The sequence below is a fragment of the Crinia signifera genome, chromosome 11 (genome assembly GCF_055691185.1).
Source record: "Crinia signifera chromosome 11, ASM5569118v1, whole genome shotgun sequence".
Classification (NCBI taxonomy): Eukaryota; Metazoa; Chordata; class Amphibia; order Anura; family Myobatrachidae; genus Crinia; species Crinia signifera.
Genome location: NC_139227.1, coordinates 124,824,579 through 124,847,569, shown reverse-complemented (window position 1 = coordinate 124,847,569; position 22,991 = coordinate 124,824,579). Strand labels below are relative to the sequence as shown.

Genomic DNA, 22,991 nt, shown 5'->3' with positions numbered 1-22,991 from the left:
CGTGTAGTCCATGCAGTAGAGGATGTGCCATAATACACATGTGTAGTCAATGGATGTTCTGTCATACACACATGTAGTCCATGCAGTAGAGGATGTGCCATATTACTCATGCCATATAATGCTTGCAGTAGAGAACATTCCATATTACACATACCTGTAACTAATGCATGCAGGAGATGCATTCCATGATACATGTGTGTAATCAATGCAGCAAATGATTTCCTGTCATACATGTGTACAGGCATGTTCCATATGATTTACCAGTGTATTTCATGCAGATACAGTATATGTGAATCCATGTAGAAGGGAATGTTTCATTTTACATGTAATCCATGGATCAGATGATCTGTGTTACACATACATGTAATGCAGGCAGCAGGGAACATTTCATATTACACATACATGTAATGCAGGCAGCAGGGAACATTTCATATTACACATACATGTAATGCAGGCAGCAGGGAACATTCCACATTACATATACATGTAATGCACGCAGCAGAGATCATTCCATAATACACATACATGTAATGCACGCAGCAGAGAACATTCCATATTACACATGCATGTAATGTAGGCAGCAGGGAACATTCCATATTACACTTACATGTAATGCACACAGCAGAGAACATTCCATATTACACATACACGTAATGCAGGCAGCAGAGAACATTCCATATTACACATACATGTAATGCAGGCAGCAGGGAACATTCCATATTACACATACATGTAATGCACGCAGCAGAGAACATTCCATATTACACATACACGTAATGCAGGCAGCAGGGAACATTCCATATTACACATACATGTAATGCACGCAGCAGGGAACATTCCATATTACACATACATGTAATGCAGGCAGCACAGAACATTCCATATTACACATACACGTAAGGCACGCAGCAGAGAACATTCCATATTACACATACAGGTAATGCACGCAGCAGAGAACATTCCATATTACACATACATGTAATGTAGGCAGCAGGGAACACTCCATATTACACATACATGTAATGCACGCAGCAGAGAACATTCCATATTACACATACATGTAATGCACACAGCAGGGAACATTCTATATTACACATACATGTAATGCACGCAGCAGGGAACATTCTATATTACACATACAGGTAATGCACGCAGCAGGGAACACTCCATATTACACATACACGTAATGCACGCAGCAGAGAACATTCCATATTACACTTACATGTAATGCACACAGCAGAGAACATTCCATATTACACATACATGTAATGCAGGCAGCAGAGAACATTCCATATTACACATACACGTAATGCAGGCAGCAGGGAACACTCCATATTACACATACATGTAATGCAGGCAGCAGGGAACATTCCATATTACACATACACGTAATGCAGGCAGCAGGGAACACTCCATATTACACATACATGTAATGCAGGCAGCAGGGAACATTCCATTTTACACATACACGTAATGCAGGCAGCAGGGAACATTCCATATTACACATACACGTAATGCAGGCAGCAGGGAACATTCCATATTACACATACATGTAATGCAGGCAGCAGGGAACATTCCATATTACACATACATGTAATGCAGGCAGCACAGAACATTCCATATTACACATACACGTAATGCAGGCAGCAGGGAACACTCCATATTACACATACACGTAATGCACGCAGCAGAGAACATTCCATATTACACTTACATGTAATGCACACAGCAGAGAACATTCCATATTACACATACATGTAATGCAGGCAGCAGAGAACATTCCATATTACACATACACGTAATGCAGGCAGCAGGGAACACTCCATATTACACATACACGTAATGCACGCAGCAGAGAACATTCCATATTACACTTACATGTAATGCACACAGCAGGGAACATTCCATATTACACATACACGTAATGCAGGCAGCAGGGAACATTCCATATTACACATACATGTAATGCAGGCAGCAGGGAACACTCCATATTACACATACATGTAATGCAGGCAGCAGGGAACATTCCATATTACACATACAGGTAATGCACGCAGCAGGGAACATTCCATATTACACATACATGTAATGCACGCAGCAGGGAACACTCCATATTACACATACATGTAATGCAGGCAGCAGAGAACATTCCATATTACACATACATGTAATGCAGGCAGCAGGGAACATTCCATATTACACATACATGTAATGCACGCAGCAGAGAACACTCCATATTACACACACATGTAATGCAGGCAGCAGAGAATATTCCATATTACACATACATGTAATGCAGGCAGCAGAGAACATTCCATATTACACATACACATAATGCAGGCAGCAGGGAACATTCCATATTACACATACACATAATGCAGGCAGCAGGGAACACTCCATATTACACATGCACGTTATGCAGGCAGCAGGGAACATTCCATATTACACATACATGTAATGCACGCAGCAGAGAACATTCCATATTACACATACACGTAATGCAGGCAGCAGGGAACATTCCATATTACACATACACGTAATGCACGCAGCAGGGAACACTCCATATTACACATACACGTAATGCACGCAGCAGAGAACATTCCATATTACACTTACATGTAATGCACACAGCAGGGAACATTCCATATTACACATACACGTAATGCAGGCAGCAGGGAACATTCCATATTACACATACATGTAATGCAGGCAGCAGGGAACACTCCATATTACACATACATGTAATGCAGGCAGCAGGGAACATTCCATATTACACATACAGGTAATGCACGCAGCAGGGAACATTCCATATTACACATACATGTAATGCACGCAGCAGGGAACACTCCATATTACACATACATGTAATGCAGGCAGCAGAGAACATTCCATATTACACATACATGTAATGCAGGCAGCAGGGAACATTCCATATTACACATACATGTAATGCACGCAGCAGAGAACACTCCATATTACACACACATGTAATGCAGGCAGCAGAGAATATTCCATATTACACATACATGTAATGCAGGCAGCAGAGAACATTCCATATTACACATACACATAATGCAGGCAGCAGGGAACATTCCATATTACACATACACATAATGCAGGCAGCAGGGAACACTCCATATTACACATGCACGTTATGCAGGCAGCAGGGAACACTCCATATTAAACATACATGTAATGCAGGCAGCAGAGAACATTCCATATTACACATACATGTAATGCAGGCAGCAGAGAACATTCCATATTACACATACATGTAATGCAGGCAGCAGAGAACATTCCATATTACACATACATGTAATGCACGCAGCAGGGAACATTCCATATTACACATACATGTAATGCACACAGCAGAGAACATTCCATATTACACATACATGTAATGCAGGCAGCAGGGAACACTCCATATTAAACATACATGTAATGCAGGCAGCAGAGAACATTCCATATTACACATACATGTAATGCAGGCAGCAGGGAACACTCCATATTACACATACATGTAATGCAGGCAGCAGAGAACATTCCATATTACACATACATGTAATGCAGGCAGCAGGGAACATTCCATATTACACATACATGTAATGCACGCAGCAGGGAACATTCCATATTACACATACATGTAATGCACACAGCAGGGAACACTCCATATTACACATACATGTAATGCAGGCAGCAGGGAACACTCCATATTAAACATACATGTAATGCAGGCAGCAGAGAACATTCCATATTACACATACATGTAATGCAGGCAGCAGGGAACACTCCATATTACACATACATGTAATGCAGGCAGCAGGGAACACTCCATATTACACATACATGTAATGCAGGCAGCAGGGAACATTCCATATTACACATACATGTAATGCACGCAGCAGAGAACATTCCATATTACACATACATGTAATGCACGCAGCAGGGAACATTCCATATTACACATACATGTTATGCAGACAGCAGGGAACATTCCATATTACACATACATGTAATGCAGGCAGCAGGGAACATTCCATATTACACATACATGTAATGCAGGCAGCAGGGAACACTCCATATTAAACATACATGTAATGCAGGCAGCAGGGAACACTCCATATTACACATACATGTAATGCAGGCAGCAGGGAACATTCCATATTACACATACATGTAATGCACACAGCAGAGAACATTCCATATTACACATACATGTAATGCACGCAGCAGGGAACACTCCATATTACACATACATGTAATGCAGGCAGCAGGGAACACTCCATATTAAACATACATGTAATGCAGGCAGCAGAGAACATTCCATATTACACATACATGTAATGCAGGCAGCAGGGAACACTCCATATTACACATACATGTAATGCAGGCAGCAGGGAACACTCCATATTACACATACATGTAATGCAGGCAGCAGGGAACACTCCATATTACACATACATGTAATGCAGGCAGCAGGGAACATTCCATATTACACATACATGTAATGCACGCAGCAGGGAACATTCCATATTACACATACATGTTATGCAGACAGCAGGGAACATTCCATATTACACATACATGTAATGCAGGCAGCAGGGAACACTCCATATTACACATACATGTAATGCAGGCAGCAGGGAACATTCCATATTACACATACATGTAATGCAGGCAGCAGGGAACATTCCATATTACACATACATGTAATGCACACAGCAGAGAACATTCCATATTACACATACATGTAATGCACACAGCAGAGAACATTCCATATTACACATACATGTAATGCACGCAGCAGGGAACATTCCATATTACACATACATGTTATGCAGACAGCAGGGAACATTCCATATTACACATACATGTAATGCAGGCAGCAGGGAACACTCCATATTACACATACATGTAATGCAGGCAGCAGGGAACATTCCATATTACACATACATGTAATGCAGGCAGCAGGGAACATTCCATATTACACATACATGTAATGCACACAGCAGAGAACATTCCATATTACACATACATGTAATGCACGCAGCAGGGAACATTCCATATTACACATACATGTTATGCAGACAGCAGGGAACATTCCATATTACACATACATGTAATGCAGGCAGCAGAGAACATTCCATATTACACATACATGTAATGCACGCAGCAGGGAACATTCCATATTACACATACATGTAATGCACACAGCAGAGAACATTCCATATTACACATACATGTAATGCACGCAGCAGGGAACATTCCATATTACACATACATGTTATGCAGACAGCAGGGAACATTCCATATTACACATACATGTAATGCACGCAGCAGGGAACATTCCATATTACACATACATGTTATGCAGACAGCAGGGAACATTCCATATTACACATACATGTAATGCAGACAGCAGGGAACATTCCATATTACACATACATGTAATGCAGGCAGCAGAGAATATTCCATATTACACATACATGTAATGCAGGCAGCAGAGAATATTCCATATTACACATACACATAATGCAGGCAGCAGAGAACATTCCATATTACACATACATGTAATGCAGGCAGCAGGGAACATTCCATATTACACATACATATAATAAATTAATTTCTCATGTGGAATGTCGTAGATTGTACATACGTGTACATAGCGTGTTATGTTGATCTGCAGTGACTATGGGGGTATGGTAGATGTGTGCTTTGTAGAAGTTGGAGAACCCCTGTAACTCCTCTGTCCCCCTTGAATGTATTGTGGGGGTGCTGGGTACATGCTGGGTGGAGACATATTGCCAGGTGTAGCGTCTGACATCTGCTGTACATGGAAATGTTCATAGGTGGAGGATTTGATCATGTTCGGTCTCGGTGTATGGGATTAATGTGCATGCACTGCGTAGGCCATAATCCGCTATGTGTTGGGCTCCGCTATATTCATTCTGGGGAGTTACAGGTGTCCGAGGTGTAACCAACGTGTAAGATGCAGCATGGTAACATATTGCGCTGCCCTCATACTGTTCCTCCATCTGGTCCAGCAGATTATACTTGTCCAGTAATGGTGGAATAGACAGAGCTAAGAGAACAGACCCGACATTACCTTCCCACATCTGGCCTTCATTCTGTGGCCTCTGGAGGGCTCTGGGCTGTGACCCGCGCTGATATATTGACCCCCTGAACCACACTTACAGATGTCCGACTTTATCTCTGCAGACGTCGCAGCCTACTGAATAATTACAGCTGCAGATATACCAGAACATCATCTTATATTTGTCCTATCAGATTCCCGTAGCAATAATTTACATGTCTGCATATTACTAATGAGTAAGTTATGTACAGTGAAGCCCTCACACACGGAACGTGGGGAGACACTAGGGAGTCCCATCAGGCAACATTACAGGATCTCTATGCAAAGCAGAGAACTACCGGCAGGCTATACTGGTGGATGAGGGTTAGGCACAGATAATAGGGGGTCCCGCACCATACTGGTAATCAGGCTATACTGGTGGATGAGGGTAGGGCACAGGTAATAGGGGGTCCCCGCACCATACTGGTAATCAGGCTATACTGGTGGATGAGGGTAGGGCACAGGTAATAGGGGGTCCCGCACCATACTGGTAATCAGGCTGTACTGGTGGATGAGGGTAGGGCACAGGTAATAGGGGGTCCCGCACCATACTGGTAATCAGGCTATACTGGTGGATGAGGGTTAGGCACAGATAATAGGGGGTCCCGCACCATACCGGAAATCGGGCTGTACTGGTGGATGAGGGTAAGGCACATGTAATAGGGGGTCCCGCACCATACTGGTAATCAGGCTATACTGGTGGATGAGGGTAGGGCACAGGTAATAGGGGGTCCCGCACCATACTGGTAATCAGGCTGTACTGGTGGATGAGGGTAAGGCACAGGTAATAGGGGGTCCCGCACCATACTGGTAATCCGGCTGTACTGGTGGATGAGGGTAGGGCACAGATAATAGGGGGTCCCGCACCATACTGGTAATAAGGCTATACTGGTGGATGAGGTTATGGCACAGGTAATAGGGGGTCCCGCACCATACTGGTAATCAGGCTGTACTGGTGGATGAGGGTAGGGCACAGATAATAGGGGGTCCCGCACCATACTGGTAATCAGGCTGTACGGGTGGATGAGGTTATGGCACAGGTAATAGGGGGTCCCGCACCATACTGATAATCAGGCTATACCGGTGGATGAGGGTAAGGCACAGGTAATAGGGGGTCCCGCACCATACTGGTAATCAGGCTATACCGGTGGATGAGGGTAAGGCACAGGTAATAGGGGGTCCCGCACCATACTGGTAATCAGGCTATACCGGTGGATGAGGGTAAGGCACAGGTAATAGGGGTCCCGCACCATACTGGTAATCAGGCTATACTAGTGGATGTGGGTAAGGCACAGGTAATAGGGGGTCCCGCACCATACTGGTAATCAGGCTATTCTGGTGGATGAGGGTAAGGCACAGGTAATAGGGGGTCCCGCACCATACTGGTAATCAGGCTGTACTGGTGGATGAGGGTATGGCACAGGTAATAGGGGGTCCCGCACCATACTGGTAATCAGGCTATACTGGTGGATGAGGGTAAGGCGCAGGTAATAGGGGGTCCCGCACCATACTGGTAATCAGGCTGTACTGGTGGATGAGGGTAAGGCACAGATAATAGGGGGTCCCGCACCATACTGGTAATCAGGCTGTACTGGTGGATGAGGGTAAGGCACAGATAATAGGGGGTCCTGCACCATACTGGTAATCAGGCTGTACTGGTGGATGAGGGTAAGGCACAGATAATAGGGGGTCCCGCACCATACTGGTAATCAGGCTATACTGGTGGATGAGGATATGGCACAGGTAATAGGTGGTCCCGCACCATACTGGTAATCAGGCTGTACTGGTGGATGAGGGTAGGGCACAGATACTAGGGGGTCCCGCACCATACTGGTAATCAGGCTATACTGGTGGATGAGGGTATGGCACAGGTAATAGGGGGTCCCGCAGCATACTGGTAATCAGGCTATACTGGTGGATGAGGGTATGGCACAGGTAATAGGGGGTCCCGCAGCATACTGGTAATCAGGCTATACTGGTGGATGAGGGTAGGGCACAGATAATAGGTGGTCCCGCACCATACTGGTAATCAGGCTATACTGGTGGATGAGGGTAGGGCACAGGTAATAGGGGGTCCCGCACCATACTGGTAATCAGGCTATACTGGTGGATGAGGGTAAGGCACAGGTAATAGGGGGTCCCGCACCATACTGGTAATCAGGCTATACTGGTGGATGAGGGTAGGGCGCAGATAATAGGGGGTCCCTCACCATACTGGTCATCAGGCTATACTGGTGGATGAGGGTAAGGCACAGGTAATAGGTGGTCCCGCACCATACTGGTCATCAGGCTGTACTGGTGGATGAGGGAAGGGCACAGATAATAGGGGGTCCTGCACCATACTGGTAATCAGGCTATACCGGTGGATGAGGGTAGGGCACAGATAATAGGGGGTCCCGCACCATACTGGTAATCAGGCTATACCGGTGGATGAGGGTATGGCGCAGGTAATAGGGGGTCCCGCACCATACTGGTAATCAGGCTGTACTGGTGGATGAGGGTAGGGCACAGATAATAGGTGGTCCCGCACCATACTGGTAATCAGGCTATACCGGTGGATGAGGGTAAGGCACAGATAATAGGGGGTCCCGCACCATACTGGTAATCAGGCTATACCGGTGGATGAGGGTATGGCGCAGGTAATAGGGGGTCCCGCACCATACTGGTAATCAGGCTATACTGGTGGATGAGGGTATGGCACAGGTAATAGGGGGTCCCGCACCATACTGGTAATCAGGCTATACTGGTGGATGAGGGTATGGCCCAGATAATAGGGGGTCTCGCACCATACTGGTAATCAGGCTATACTTGTGGATGAGGGTATGGCACAGAGAATAGGTGGTCCCGCACCATACTGGTAATCAGGCTATACCGGTGGATAAGGGTATGGCACAGAGAATAGGTGGTCCCGCACCATACTGGTAATCAGGCTATACCGGTGGATGAGGGTATGGCACAGATAATAGGGGGTCCCGCACCATACTGGTAATCAGGCTGTACCGGTGGATGAGGGTATGGCACAGATAATAGGTGGTCCCGCACCATACTGTTAATCAGGCTATACTGGTGGATCAGGGTATGGCACAGATAATAGGTGGTCCCGCACCATACTGGTAATCAGGCTATACCGGTGGATGAGGGTATGGCACAGGTAATAGGGGGTCCCGCACCATACTGGTAATCAGGCTGTACTGGTGGATGAGGGTATGGCACAGATAATAGGGGGTCCCGCACCATACTGGTAATCAGGCTATACTGGTGGATGAGTGTATGGCACAGGTCACAGTTTTGGGTATGAGAATCGCTGTGGGAGGTGGCCAGGGTGCTGGTGGGTCACAGTGTAGGGGGTCAGGGTGCTGGTGGGTCACAGTGTAGGGAGGTCAGAGTGTTGGGTGTGAGAATCGCAGTGGGTGGGGGTCAGGGTGCTGGTGGGTCACAGTGTAGGGGGTCAGGGTGCTGGTGGGTCAGGGTGCTGGTGGGTCACAGTGTAGGGGGTCAGGGTGCTGGTGGGTCACAGTGTAGGGGGTCAGGGTGCTGGTGGGTCAGGGTGCTGGTGGGTCACAGTGTAGGGGGTCAGGGTGCTGGTGGGTCACAGTGTAGGGAGGTCAGGGTGTTGGGTGTGAGAATCGCAGTGGGTGGGGGTCAGGGTGCTGGTGGGTCACAGTGTAGGGGGTCAGGGTGCTGGTGGGTCACAGTGTAGGGGGTCAGGGTGCTGGTGGGTCACAGTGTAGGGAGGTCAGAGTGTTGGGTGTGAGAATCGCAGTGGGTGGGGGTCAGGGTGCTGGTGGGTCACAGTGTAGGGGGTCAGGGTGCTGGTGGGTCACAGTGTAGGGGGTCAGGGTGCTGGTGGGTCACAGTGTAGGGAGGTCAGGGTGTTGGGTGTGAGAATCGCAGTGGGTGGGTGTCAGGGTGCTGGTGTGTCACAGTGTAGGGGGTCAGGGTGCTGGTGGGTCACAGTGTAGGGGGTCAGGGTGCTGGTGGGTCACAGTGTAGGGAGGTTAGAGTGTTGGGTGTGAGAATCGCAGTGGGTGGGGGTCAGGGTGCTGGTGGGTCACAGTGTAGGGGGTCAGGGTGCTGGTGGGTCACAGTGTAGGGGGTCAGGGTGCTGGTGGGTCACAGTGTAGGGAGGTCAGAGTGTTGGGTGAGAGAATCGCAGTGGGAGGCGGTCAGGGTGCTGGTGGGTCACAGTGTATGGGGTCAGGGTGCTGGTGGGTCACAGTGTAGGGGGTCAGGGTGCTGGTGGGTCACAGTGTAGGGAGGTCAGAGTGTTGGGTGTGAGAATCGCAGTGGGTGGGGGTCAGGGTACCGGGATCATTGTGATATGATCAGAGGTCAGTTCAGATATTTATTTACCACAGTTTTCTGATACATTTCCTGACAGCTGATTGTATTCTTGTCCCGTTCCCATTGTAACATTTGTGATCAGTCCAATTAGAAGATATTAGAGTTTATATTTAGCAGGAATATATTTTTAGGCACCTGCTGGCTGGATTCATTTCCTGCTGTAATACAGGATTATTTAATCAGACGCTAATTAGCTTCATGGCAGCCTTCATATCTGGATAACTGGAGGGTGCAGAGAATGACATTTGTTGTATATCCCGACTCCATAGTCAGGACAGGCCATAGGTGGCTGAGTGGTGACATAAATCACAGTCTTGAGTGATGCCACGTCAGACAGTCCCCTCTAACTCGCCAAACGGTTATATAAATGCTGCCTATGGGGAGAGAGATAAAGTACCAACCCATCATCTCCTATGGATTATCATACACCGCTTGTGACATGACAGGTAGGAGCTGCATTGTACTTTATTCCTGCACTATGTATTCCGCTGGCTGAACCGGAGGCCATTCCCAGGGAGCACCTCAGCACTGAAGTTACTGGTCTCTCCTTATGCAAGAGCCTGGAGACACGCGGGACCAGGTACTAGATGGAATTCCAGCATTGAGATCATTGCAATTCATCCTCTGCAATAACAGGCAGCAAGATCTAATAGTATTACACAGTACTGTTACCATTTAACCCTCACAATGCTAAACCCACCAGCATCAATGTGGGGTGATATCTCTGTCACCTGTACACAGGACTGATGCAAGGTTTCTCTGCACCCTAAGTAGAACCTCAGCTTCCTGCTCCCAGTACTGACTATCCAGATCCCAGCTTCCTGCTCCCAGCACCCCCACACACCAGTACCGACTATCCAGATCTCAGCTTCCTGCTCCCAGCACCCCCGCACACCAGTACTGACTATCCAGATCTCAGCTTCCTGCTCCCAGCACCCCCCACACACCAGTACCGACTATCCAGATCTCCGCTTCCTGCTCCCAGCACCCCCACACACCAGTACCGACTATCCAGATCTCAGCTTCCGGCTCCCAGCACCCCCACACACCAGTACCGACTATCCAGATCTCAGCTTCCTGCTCCCAGCACCCCCCGCACACCAGTACCGACTATCCAGATCTCAGCTTCCTGCTCCCAGCACCCCCGCACATCAGTACCGACTATCCAGATCTCAGCTTCCTGCTCCCAGCACCCCCCACACACCAGTACCGACTATCCAGATCTCAGCTTCCTGCTCCCAGCACCCCCACACACCAGTACCGACTATCCAGATCTCAGCTTCCGGCTCCCAGCACCCCCACACACCAGTACCGACTATCCAGATCTCAGCTTCCGGCTCCCAGCACCCCCACACACCAGTACCGACTATCCAGATCTCAGCTTCCGGCTCCCAGCACCCCCCACACACCAGTACCGACTATCCAGATCTCAGCTTCCTGCTCCCAGCACCCCCACACACCAGTACCGACTATCCAGATCTCAGCTTCCGGCTCCCAGCACCCCCACACACCAGTACCGACTATCCAGATCTCAGCTTCCGGCTCCCAGCACCCCCACACACCAGTACCGACTATCCAGATCTCAGTTTCCGGCTCCCAGCACCCCCACACACCAGTACCGGCTATCCAGATCTCAGCTTCCTGCTCCCAGCACCCCCCGCACACCAGTACAGACTATCCAGATCTCAGCTTCCTGCTCCCAGCACCCCCGCACACCAGTACAGACTATCCAGATCTCAGCTTCCTGCTCCCAGCACCCCCACACACCAGTACCGACTATCCAGATCTCAGCTTGCTGCTCCCAGCACCCCCGCACACCAGTACCGACTATCCAGATCTCAGCTTCCTGCTCCCAGCACCCCCACACACCAGTACCGACTATCCAGATCTCAGCTTCCTGCTCCCAGCACCCCCCACACACCAGTACCGACTATCCAGATCTCAGCTTCCTGCTCCCAGCACCCCCGCACACCAGTACCGACTATCCAGATCTCAGCTTCCTGCTCCCAGCACCCCCGCACACCAGTACCGACTATCCAGATCTCAGCTTCCGGCTCCCAGCACCCCCACACACCAGTACCGGCTATCCAGATCTCAGCTTCCTGCTCCCAGCACCCCCCACACACCAGTACTGACTATCCAGATCTCAGCTTCCTGCTCCCAGCACCCCCACACACCAGTACCGACTATCCAGATCTCAGCTTCCTGCTCCCAGCACCCCCACACACCAGTACCGACTATCCAGATCTCAGCTTCCTGCTCCCAGCACCCCCGCACACCAGTGCCGACTATCCAGATCTCAGCTTCCTGCTCCCAGCACCCCCCACACACCAGTGCCCACTATCCAGATCTCAGCTTCCTGCTCCCAGCACCCCCCACACACCAGTACCCACTATCCAGATCTCAGCTTCCTGCTCCCAGCACCCCCCACACACCAGTACCCACTATCCAGATCTCAGCTTCCTGCTCCCAGCACCCCCCACACACCAGTACCCACTATCCAGATCTCAGCTTCCTGCTCCCAGCACCCCCCACACACCAGTACCGACTATCCAGATCTCAGCTTCCTGCTCCCAGCACCCCCACACACCAGTACCGACTATCCAGATCTCAGCTTCCTGCTCCCAGCACCCCCACACACCAGTACCGACTATCCAGATCTCAGCTTCCTGCTCCCAGCACCCCCGCACACCAGTGCCGACTATCCAGATCTCAGCTTCCTGCTCCCAGCACCCCCCACACACCAGTACCGGCTATCCAGATCTCAGCTTCCTGCTCCCAGCACCCCCCACACACCAGTACTGACTATCCAGATCCCAGCTTCCTGCTCCCAGCACCCCCCACACACCAGTACCGGCTATCCAGATCCCAGCTTCCTGCTCCCAGCACCCCCCACACACCAGTACCGGCTATCCAGATCTCAGCTTCCTGCTCCCAGCACCCCCCACACACCAGTACCTACAGTCCAGAACCTCAGGTGCCCGTGTGCGTTACTTTAGGCAAGGATGCCTCTCTCAGCGGTAACTGTAACATTGTAACATAGTAATTAAGGTTGAAATAAGGCGTTGACTAAGATGCTCATAGCAACCAGTCAGATTCTGTCGATCATTTTCTAGGATGCAATTGTGAAATAATACACAGAGTCTTATTGGTTGCTATGGGCAACATCACCTCTTCATTTTTAGAAGTTTTAGTAAATGTATCCCTCAGTCATTCTTAGTTTTTTGATAGTCAGACTCAGAGATTCCCCCCAGATTGTGTAACCCCCTAGGCAGCTGCCTAATGATACTTGGCCCTGTCTGTACATCCATGTTGTGCAGAGCGGATGGAGTCCAAATCCCGGCGCCGCATTGCCTGCAATTTCTCCCTCTATCGGTGTCCACGACACCCATAGTACTACAGCACATTTCCCAGTGTTTGAAAAATGACGGTTAAAACCTGGTTGGCTGGAACTTAGGGCCTTATTCTAGTTCACTCTTTCTGACCAAATCCTTCTTAGATGGACAAAACCATGTGCACTACAGGGGGCAGATGTAACTTGTGCAGAGAGAATTAGATTTGGGTGAGTTATTTTATTTCTGTGCAGGGTAAATACTGGCTGCTTTATTTTTACACTGCAATATAGATCTCACTTTGAAGTAAAACTCCACCCAAATCTAATTCTCTCTGCACATGTTACATCTGCCCCACCTGCAGTGCACATGGTTTTGTCCATCTCAGAAGGATTTTGTCAGAAAGAGTGAACTAGAATAATTTACTAAGGTGGGAGTTCTATTTCAGATGGGAAGTTGCTATGGGCAACCAATCAGAAACTACTTGAGTCAAAAGTGCCTGTCTATTGCGCTGCCTGTTAGGGCATGTCGGGCAGTAGGTGACCCCAGTAAGTGGGGATTGGGGGGTGAGTACAGTTTGCAGGGTGTATGTTCTGTGCACGCTCCCTGCCTGTTGCGCTGCCTGTTTGGGTATGTCGGGAAGTAGGTGACCCCAGTAAGTGGGGATTGGGGGTGAGTACAGTTTGCAGGGTGTATGGTCTGTGCGCGCTCCCTGCCTGTTTGGGTATGTCGGGCAATAGGGGACCCCAGTAAGTGGGGATTGGGGGGTGAGTACAGTTTGCAGGGTGTATGGTCTGTGCGCGCTCCCTGCCTGTTAGGGCATGTCGGGCAGTAGGTGACCCCAGTAAGTTAGGATTGTGGGGTGAGTACAGTTTGCAGGGTGTATGGTCTGTGCGCGCTCCCTGCCTGTTAGGGCATGTCGGGCAGTAGGTGACCCCAGTAAGTGAGGATTGTGGGGTGAGTACAGTTTGCAGGGTGTATGGTCTGTGCGCGCTCCCTGCCTGTTTGGGTATGTCGGGCAATAGTGGATCCCAGTAAGTGGGGATTGGGGGGTGAGTACAGTTTGCAGGGTGTATGTTCTGTGCGTGCTCCCGGCCTGTTAGGACACGTCGGGCAGTAGGTGACCCCAGTAAGTGGGGATTGGGGGGGGGGTGAGTACAGTTTGCAGGGTGTATGTTCTGTGCGTGCTCCCGGCCTGTTAGGACACGTCGGGCAGTAGGTGACCCCAGTAAGTGGGGATTGGGGGGGGGGGGGGGTGAGTACAGTTTGCAGGGTGTATGTTCTGTGCGTGCTCCCGGCCTGTTAGGACACGTCGGGCAGGTGCTGCTGTTGCAGTGTATCCATTATGACCCTATATTTAGGAATGTTCTGTGTACATATTGCAGTTGCAGGACCTGATTTTAGAGCTGCTGTGCATGTTCCAACAGAATTGTGTGATTGAGGGCGACTGAAAGCAGGTGAGATTCACACCGCCCGAGGGCTGGAATATCAGATATCTCCATTGTTTTTATCTTTATTGATGTTTTGGAATTTGCGTGTATTGTGGAGCTGAAGTCGTTGGCGGCGGGGCTCTGTTGTGCCCAGCTACAGCGTGTGCGGGTAGCCGAAGTCCTGGTGATATTTCTGCATGTGCTACCATGCCCCTCTCTGCCATGCATGTTTACATGTATGTCATTTATTAGTCCTCATGTTGTTGCTGGCAGAGATAGCGGACTATTGCTGTGATCTCCTGTTACATGGTCTTGTACCTATATATAGATGGCCATATTCCTGTCGCTGTGTCGCTCGCTCCTGCCCAGGAATCTCTTGGCCCGGGAGTTGTTTCTCCTGCTGATAATCTTACATCACGCAGACACCTCTGTCCATTCGCTCCTGCCAGGCGCTTGCCAGCCGTTTGCCTTTAAAGTCCTATGACTGGGACATTTGTCCTCATCACATTTCCTCCTGCTGCAAAAATAAGAAAAAGAAAACGATCTGAGACTTCAGCCATAGACTTTTATGGCTGGGGACAATAGTGTGTTTACAGGTCATCTAATGGGGATAGCATGTGCTCATTCTACTGAAGCATGGGGCTGTGTAATGTACATGGCGTCAGTGGTAATGACGTACATGAGCAAATTATATATATATATATATATATATATATATATATATATATATATATATATATATATATAATGTCTAGTTTCCGTGAGTCTCCGAAACACTGCCATCTGCTGGCAGAGAGCATACCACCCAACTGTCCTGTCCCGTCCCGCTTTCCGCAGGAACGTCCCGTTTTTTGGGGGACGTTCCTGCATCCCACCCGGGGCCGACAGCGTTGGTAGTTTCCCCCTGTCACCCATGAAGAGTCACTATGCGCACAGCATTTATTAATGCACCCATAGCGGCGAAGCAGTGGGTGTGGCCTCACGAGAGTGTCACACGTGTAGGCCACACCCCCTTTCCGCTAGGCCACACACCCACTTTTTTTACAACTGCACACCAGCGATCCTCCTCCCTTCCAATAAGGATATATAGGTTCTATAGGCACTTTCTGTACAGATTCTGTACCGATCGCTAAGCAGCGACCGTTAGCAGCAATCGTCTTAACGCCGCTGGGGGTATAATGTCCTATGTCTGTATAGGGTGTTATAGATGTATTATGGCCAGCGGTCAGGACATGTTGGGGTTGTAGTGTCCTATGTCTGTATAGGGTGTAATAGATGTATTATGGCCAGTGATCAGGACATGTTGGGGTTGTAGTGTCCTATGTCTGTATAGGGTGTAATAGATGTATTATGGCCAGTGATCAGGACATGTTGGGGGTGTAGTGTCCTATGTCTGTATAGGGTGTAATGGAATGGTATTATGGCCAGCGGTCAGGACATGTTGGGGTGTAGTGTCCTATGTCTGTATAGGGTGTAATAGATGTATTATGGCCAGTAGTCAGGACATGTTGGGGTGTAGTGTCCTGTGTCTGTATAGGGTGTAACAGATGTATTATGGCCAGTGGTCAGGACATGTTGGGGGTGTAGTGTCCTATGTCTGTATAGGGTGTAACAGATGTATTATGGCCAGTGGTCAGGACATGTTGGGGTGTAGCATCCTATGTCTGTATAGGGTGTAATGGAATGGTATTATGGCCAGCGGTCAGGACATGTTGGGGTGTAGTGTCCTATGTCTGTATAGGGTGTAATAGATGTATTATGGCCAGTGGTCAGGACATGTTGGGGTGTAGTGTCCTATGTCTGTATAGGGTGTAATAGATGTATTATGGCCAGCGGTCAGGACATGTTGGGGTGTAGTGTCCTATGTCTGTATAGGGTGTAATAGATGTATTATGGCCAGCGGTCAGGACATGTTGGGGTGTAGTGTCCTATGTCTGTATAGGGTGTAATAGATGTATTATGGCCAGTGGTCATTACATGTTGGGGTGTAGTGTCCTATGTCTGTATAGGGTGTAATAGATGTATTATGGCCAGCGGTCAGGACATGTTGGGGTGTAGTGTCCTATGTCTGTATAGGGTGTAATAGATGTATTATGGCCAGCGGTCAGGACATGTTGGGGTGTAGTGTCCTATGTCTGTATAGGGTGTAATAGATGTATTATGGCCAGCGGTCAGGACATGTTGGGGTGTAGTGTCCTATGTCTGTATAGGGTGTAATAGATGTATTATGGCCAGTGGTCAGGACATGATGGGGTGTAGTGTCCTATGTCTGTATAGGGTGTAATAGATGTATTATGGCCAGTGGTCAGGACATGTTGGGGTGTAGTGTCCTATGTCTGTATAGGGTGTAATAGATGTATTATGGCCAGCGGTCAGGACATGTTGGGGTGTAGTGTCCTATGTCTGTATAGGGTGTAATAGATGTATTATGGCCAGTGGTCAGGACATGTTGGGGTGTAGTGTCCTATGTCTGTATAGGGTGTAATAGATGTATTATGGCCAGCGGTCAGGACATGTTGGGGTGTAGTGTCCTATGTCTGTATAGGGTGTAATAAATGTATTATGGCCGGCGGTCAGGACATGTTGGGGGTGTAGTGTCCTATGTCTGTATAGGGTGTAATAGATGTATTATGGCCGGCGGTCAGGACATGTTGGGGTGTAGTGTCCTATGTCTGTATAGGGTGTAATAGATGTATTATGGCCAGTGATCAGGACATGTTGGGGGTGTAGTGTCCTATGTCTGTATAGGGTGTAATAGATGTATTATGGCCGGCGGTCAGGACATGTTGGGGTGTAGTGTCCTATGTCTGTATAGGGTGTAATAGATGTATTATGGCCGGTGGTCAGGACATGTTGGGGTGTAGTGTCCTATGTCTGTATAGGGTGTAATAGATGTATTATGGCCGGCGGTCAGGACATGTTGGGGTGTAGTGTCCTATGTCTGTATAGGGTGTAATAGATGTATTATGGCCAGCGGTCAGGACATGTTGGGGTGTAGTGTCCTATGTCTGTATAGGGTGTAATAGATGTATTATGGCCAGCGGTCAGGACATGTTGGGGGTGTAGTGTCCTATGTCTGTATGAGGTGTAATAGATGTATTATGGCCGGCGGTCAGGACATGTTGGGGTGTAGTGTCCTATGTCTGTATAGGGTGTAATAGATGTATTATGGCCGGCGGTCAGGACATGTTGGGGTGTAGCGTCCTATGTCTGTATAGGGTGTAATAGATGTATTATGGCCAGCGGTCAGGACATGTTGGGGTGTAGTGTCCTATGTCTGTATAGGGTGTAATAGATGTATTATGGGCAGCGGTCAGGACATGTTGGGGTGTAGTGTCCTATGTCTGTATAGGGTGTAATAGATGTATTATGGCCAGCGGTCAGGACATGTTGGGGGTGTAGTGTCCTATGTCTGTATAGGGTGTAATAGATGTATTATGGCCAGTGGTCAGGACATGTTGGGGTGTAGTGTCCTATGTCTGTATAGGGTGTAATAGATGTATTATGGCCAGCGGTCAGGACATGTTGGGGTGTAGTGTCCTATGTCTGTATAGGGTGTAATGGAATGGTATTATTACCAGGTTATGTTGGAGGTGGATGTACTGGTGTGCAAGATGCAACTGTTCTGAACAAAGTAAGTAATTTAAATACTGACAGCAGGAGAATGTAACATTCTGTACAGCCTGAGGCTCCCACTAATAACACGTAGGTTTGTCAGAACATTGTTTTGAAGATGTTGTTCACTCCAGCTGCTACTATTGTGCAATTTTCAAAGTGCTATTTATCCTGTCTCTATCCGTACATGTGCTACATAGTGGTTGGATGATCCTCTGACCATGCTATTTAGTGGTTGGATGATCCTCTGAACATGCTACATAGTGGATTGGTGATCCTCTGACAGTGCTACATAGTGTTAGGGTGAATCTCTGACCATGCCGCATAGTGGTTGGATGATACTCTGACCACACTGCATTTTGCTGTATGATGGTTGGGTGATCCCCTGATGTGTACATAGTGGTTGGGTGATCCCCTGACAGTGCTACATAGCATTGGAAAATCATAGGCGCTGTGTTCTTTAATTCCTTGGTCTCATATACCAAAGGCTTGTGTGGTAAATCCTTTGTCTAGCAGATGACTAAAGGACCCCGATAACTGACCTTAAGCCAGTGCCCTATGTGCACATCAAGGTATCTTTAGTCAGCCTGTCTCCTCCTACACCGATACATGATACAACAGTCTGGTCTCCTAAGCGGGGGACTCAAATGGAAAATGACTTACCGAGGGCTAGTGCCCTATGTTCATCAAAAGGTATCTTTGATAGGGACGTCACTCAAATCAGGCAATTCAGTATTGTATTTCAGTGCTACATAGCAGTTCGGTAATCCTCTGACCACACTGCATTGTGGTTGGATGATCCTCTGACAGTGCTACGTAGTGGTTGGTGAATTTCTAACCATGCTGCTTAGTGGTTGGCTGATCCCCTTACATAGTGGCTGGGTGATCAACTGTCTGTGCTACATAGTGGTTGGGTGATCAACTGTCCGTGCTACACAGTGGTTGGGTGATCCCCTGATCGTGCTCCATAGTGGTTGAGTGATCCTTTGACAGTGCTACATAGTGTGATCCTGTGGCTGTGCTACATAGGGGTTGGATGATCCCTTGACAGTGCCCCATGGTGGTTTGGTGATCCTCTGGCCATGCTATATAGCGGTTGGGTGATCCTCTGACAACGCTGCATGGTGGTTGTGTGATCCTCTGACTGTTCTACATAGTGGTTGTGTGATCCTCTGACCGTTCTACATAGTGGTTGTGTGATCCTCGATCATGACCACAATTGCACAGTTATTATGTAGGAGTAGATCAGGATGTGTATAGTGTGGAAGTTGAGCTGTTGATTTGTGTTCCTTACATTCTGGCTTTGTCCATGTTCCCCTCGTATTTACCCTTCTTTCTTCTACATTGGCTTCCTGACATGTTCTCGACACCTCCGTCACAACTAACCTTTCTACTGGCCCGATTCTGCCTCCCAACCCGGTTTCAACCCCTGCACCTCAGTTTGCTTATATCTCATGTTCTATTCTCATACCATCCCTATATTCAAATGTCCTCCCAGCCGTCATTGTCAGTATAAATCCCTTATCCACTTGTTCAGAAGATGTCTCAACAAACCTGTCAGCGAAGCCACGATTGTACTTGGCCACTCTCCCAGTGTGTAAAGTGCAGTGCATTCTGGGAGTGTGCCAACACTTTGACAGGACGGCAGGCGAGCGTTTCATGTGTGTTATAAACACCTGTTACCTGCCCACTAAAATCCTGCCCTGGTGCCTCGTGGTAGAATTCTAAGCTTTACACTTACGCAATTATGTTTTTACAGGTTTTTTTTTTTTTTTCAAAATAAAGTAATTTATCTAATTATCATTGTCCCCATTTAGATTTCGATCATATTAAGGTTATTCAGGGGGAATGGCCTGCTATATGGGCCCCTTTCAGTTGCGGGCCCCATTGCAGCGGCACTCCCTGCACCTATGGTAGTTACACCCTTGGCCGAGGCGGTATATTTCTGCCCACAATGCAGCGCTCTGCAGATCATCTCTCTCTACTTGTACAGAAACGGACTGCTCGGAGACACAACTGGAAATACCGACGTCATCCCAACACCCCCCAAGAACCTAATATGCTCCTGAATGAAATAATATAACTTATTATTTCTACATAATGTTAATTACGTAGAGTAATGTTCTGTGCTGCCTGTCAGCGGGAAATATATCTCCCAGTACTTTCATGCCCACATGTTATTTATTGGAAAATAGTCTGAAAGGAATATTTGTCCAGAATCGGCCTCTTTTGCAGAAATGACTTGTAAATTCCACCTGTGCAAATGAAATTGCTTTCTTTACACCGCTCTGTATATTGTTGTGTAAATGGTATGGAACATTTTCAGGAGGGTACGTAGAACACTTGATTAGGGCTAGATTTAGGTAAATATGACTATCTGAATAACAGTTCTGAGAAATGTCCCTTTCATTGAATTTGCCCGTATGGCTGCAGAAGATTACAGACAATGACATCACAATTTCTGGCTCTTCATCTTCACCCTATAACAAGATTATTGTATCTTGTGTCATTAGGGAGGAGTCTCAGCGGCCTTTATAATCAGACCTCGGACACGTTTATGGGTATATGTATCAAAACTTAGAGAGAGGTAAAGTACCTACCCATCCACTCCTAGCTGCTACGTTATAGTCTGTGTTTGAAAAATGACAGGTGCTGATTGGTTGGGACTTTTTCTCTTTCTAAGCTTTAATACTTATGCTACATTTGATACTGCTGTTACAGTGACTAGCAATAGTATCTATAGCACTGACTGAATCTCAGCCACCTCTGTCTTGTTGTTATGATGTATATACTTGCTGAATCTGTGCTTCATTGGGGATTGTGCGACAGATGTTCTACTCTCACCAAATATCTTCCTCAACTTTGGTTTAGTTGCCTGTCAGATAACGGAGGTCTTGGTCTCCACATTGCCCAACCAATCAGAAAGGCCATTGTATAGTGCCAGGATGTTGCGTTGAACTTTACAGTTGAGAACAAAGCATTAATAAATCAAGGCTGAGTAATAGCAGACAAAGGGCCAAATTCAATTAGCGGGGAAGTCATGGTAAAACATTTTCACCATGCAAGTGAGCTTTTTGGATTACGCCTGCTTCTGCAATACACCTATTCAATAGCACGTTTACGAATATGGGATTACTGCAAAAAAAACAACTGCATAAATTAGGTAGATCTGCCAATCCCCCCAATACTAGCATCTGATAGCAATGTAGATGTTTATCATTTATAATTGGTTACAATAGAAATGTTTTGGGCACTTGGATGAAATGGGTAATTGGATACCAACCATATTTGGGTAATTTTACACCGCATTTAAAAAAGTTCCAAAAAAAAAACACCACCCAATTACTCCCACCTGCAAGCCTAGACCTGTCCCACTCAGAAAACACCCCAATATACCTGTCCCATACCTTGTACCCCTGAACCAAATTCCACCATTTTTAACTTCAAATATGGATTTTTTTTCCCAAGTTTCTCACCTGTTCTTATGTTTTTTTTTTGTCAGTGTGCGAATAAACCCGTGTGTCACATTCTCACCCCCATTTCTGTTCAGGACTGGGAGGATTAATTGCTGCCAGCAAAGGGGTTAATCTGATGGGGAAGAAAAGACGGAATTTAAAAAGAAAAAATCTGCAATTGTGGAGTTCTACAAAGAGAAGCTTGTAATTCTCTTCTTGCAGATAATGGTGCGAGCCTCTAAATAATGGATATATCCCTTAAGAGTCCCTACAAATTATTTTCTGGAACAATCTTTCAAGTCTTTCGTGTTCAGTACCAAAGTCCTTCGTTCCTAGTGGAAGATGTTCCAGATAATCATTGTGACTTGTGGTGCAGTCACTTAGTATTCATTTGCAGAATTGATGTAAATTATGGAGTGAATCTGACGGGTGCAGATCAGGGAAGTGAAATGATGTCGGGACAATTCCTGGGAGATACAATGTCCTTAAAGCACAAAGCTCCAAGTTAACATTGTGTAGACCTGGGCCTCCATACTGCTGAGAATCTGACCATGGTTGTCAATGAGCAGCTGTCACGTTTTGGGAGACAGCATCTTCCCTACAGCAGAACGATACTATGTATAAACCTGATACCTGTCAAAGGTTCCATTTTATTTCTAAAGCGGATGAACTGATTGTCAGT

The 22,991-nt window shown here is 47.5% G+C and overlaps 1 protein-coding gene across 17 annotated transcripts in view; it reads left to right on the top strand.

Moving 5' to 3' along the window:
* The window catches only part of SOX6 (SRY-box transcription factor 6), a 442,476-nt gene that overhangs the window by 176,123 nt on the left and 243,362 nt on the right, over positions 1 to 22,991 (top strand). The gene's annotated exons all lie outside the window — the stretch shown is intronic.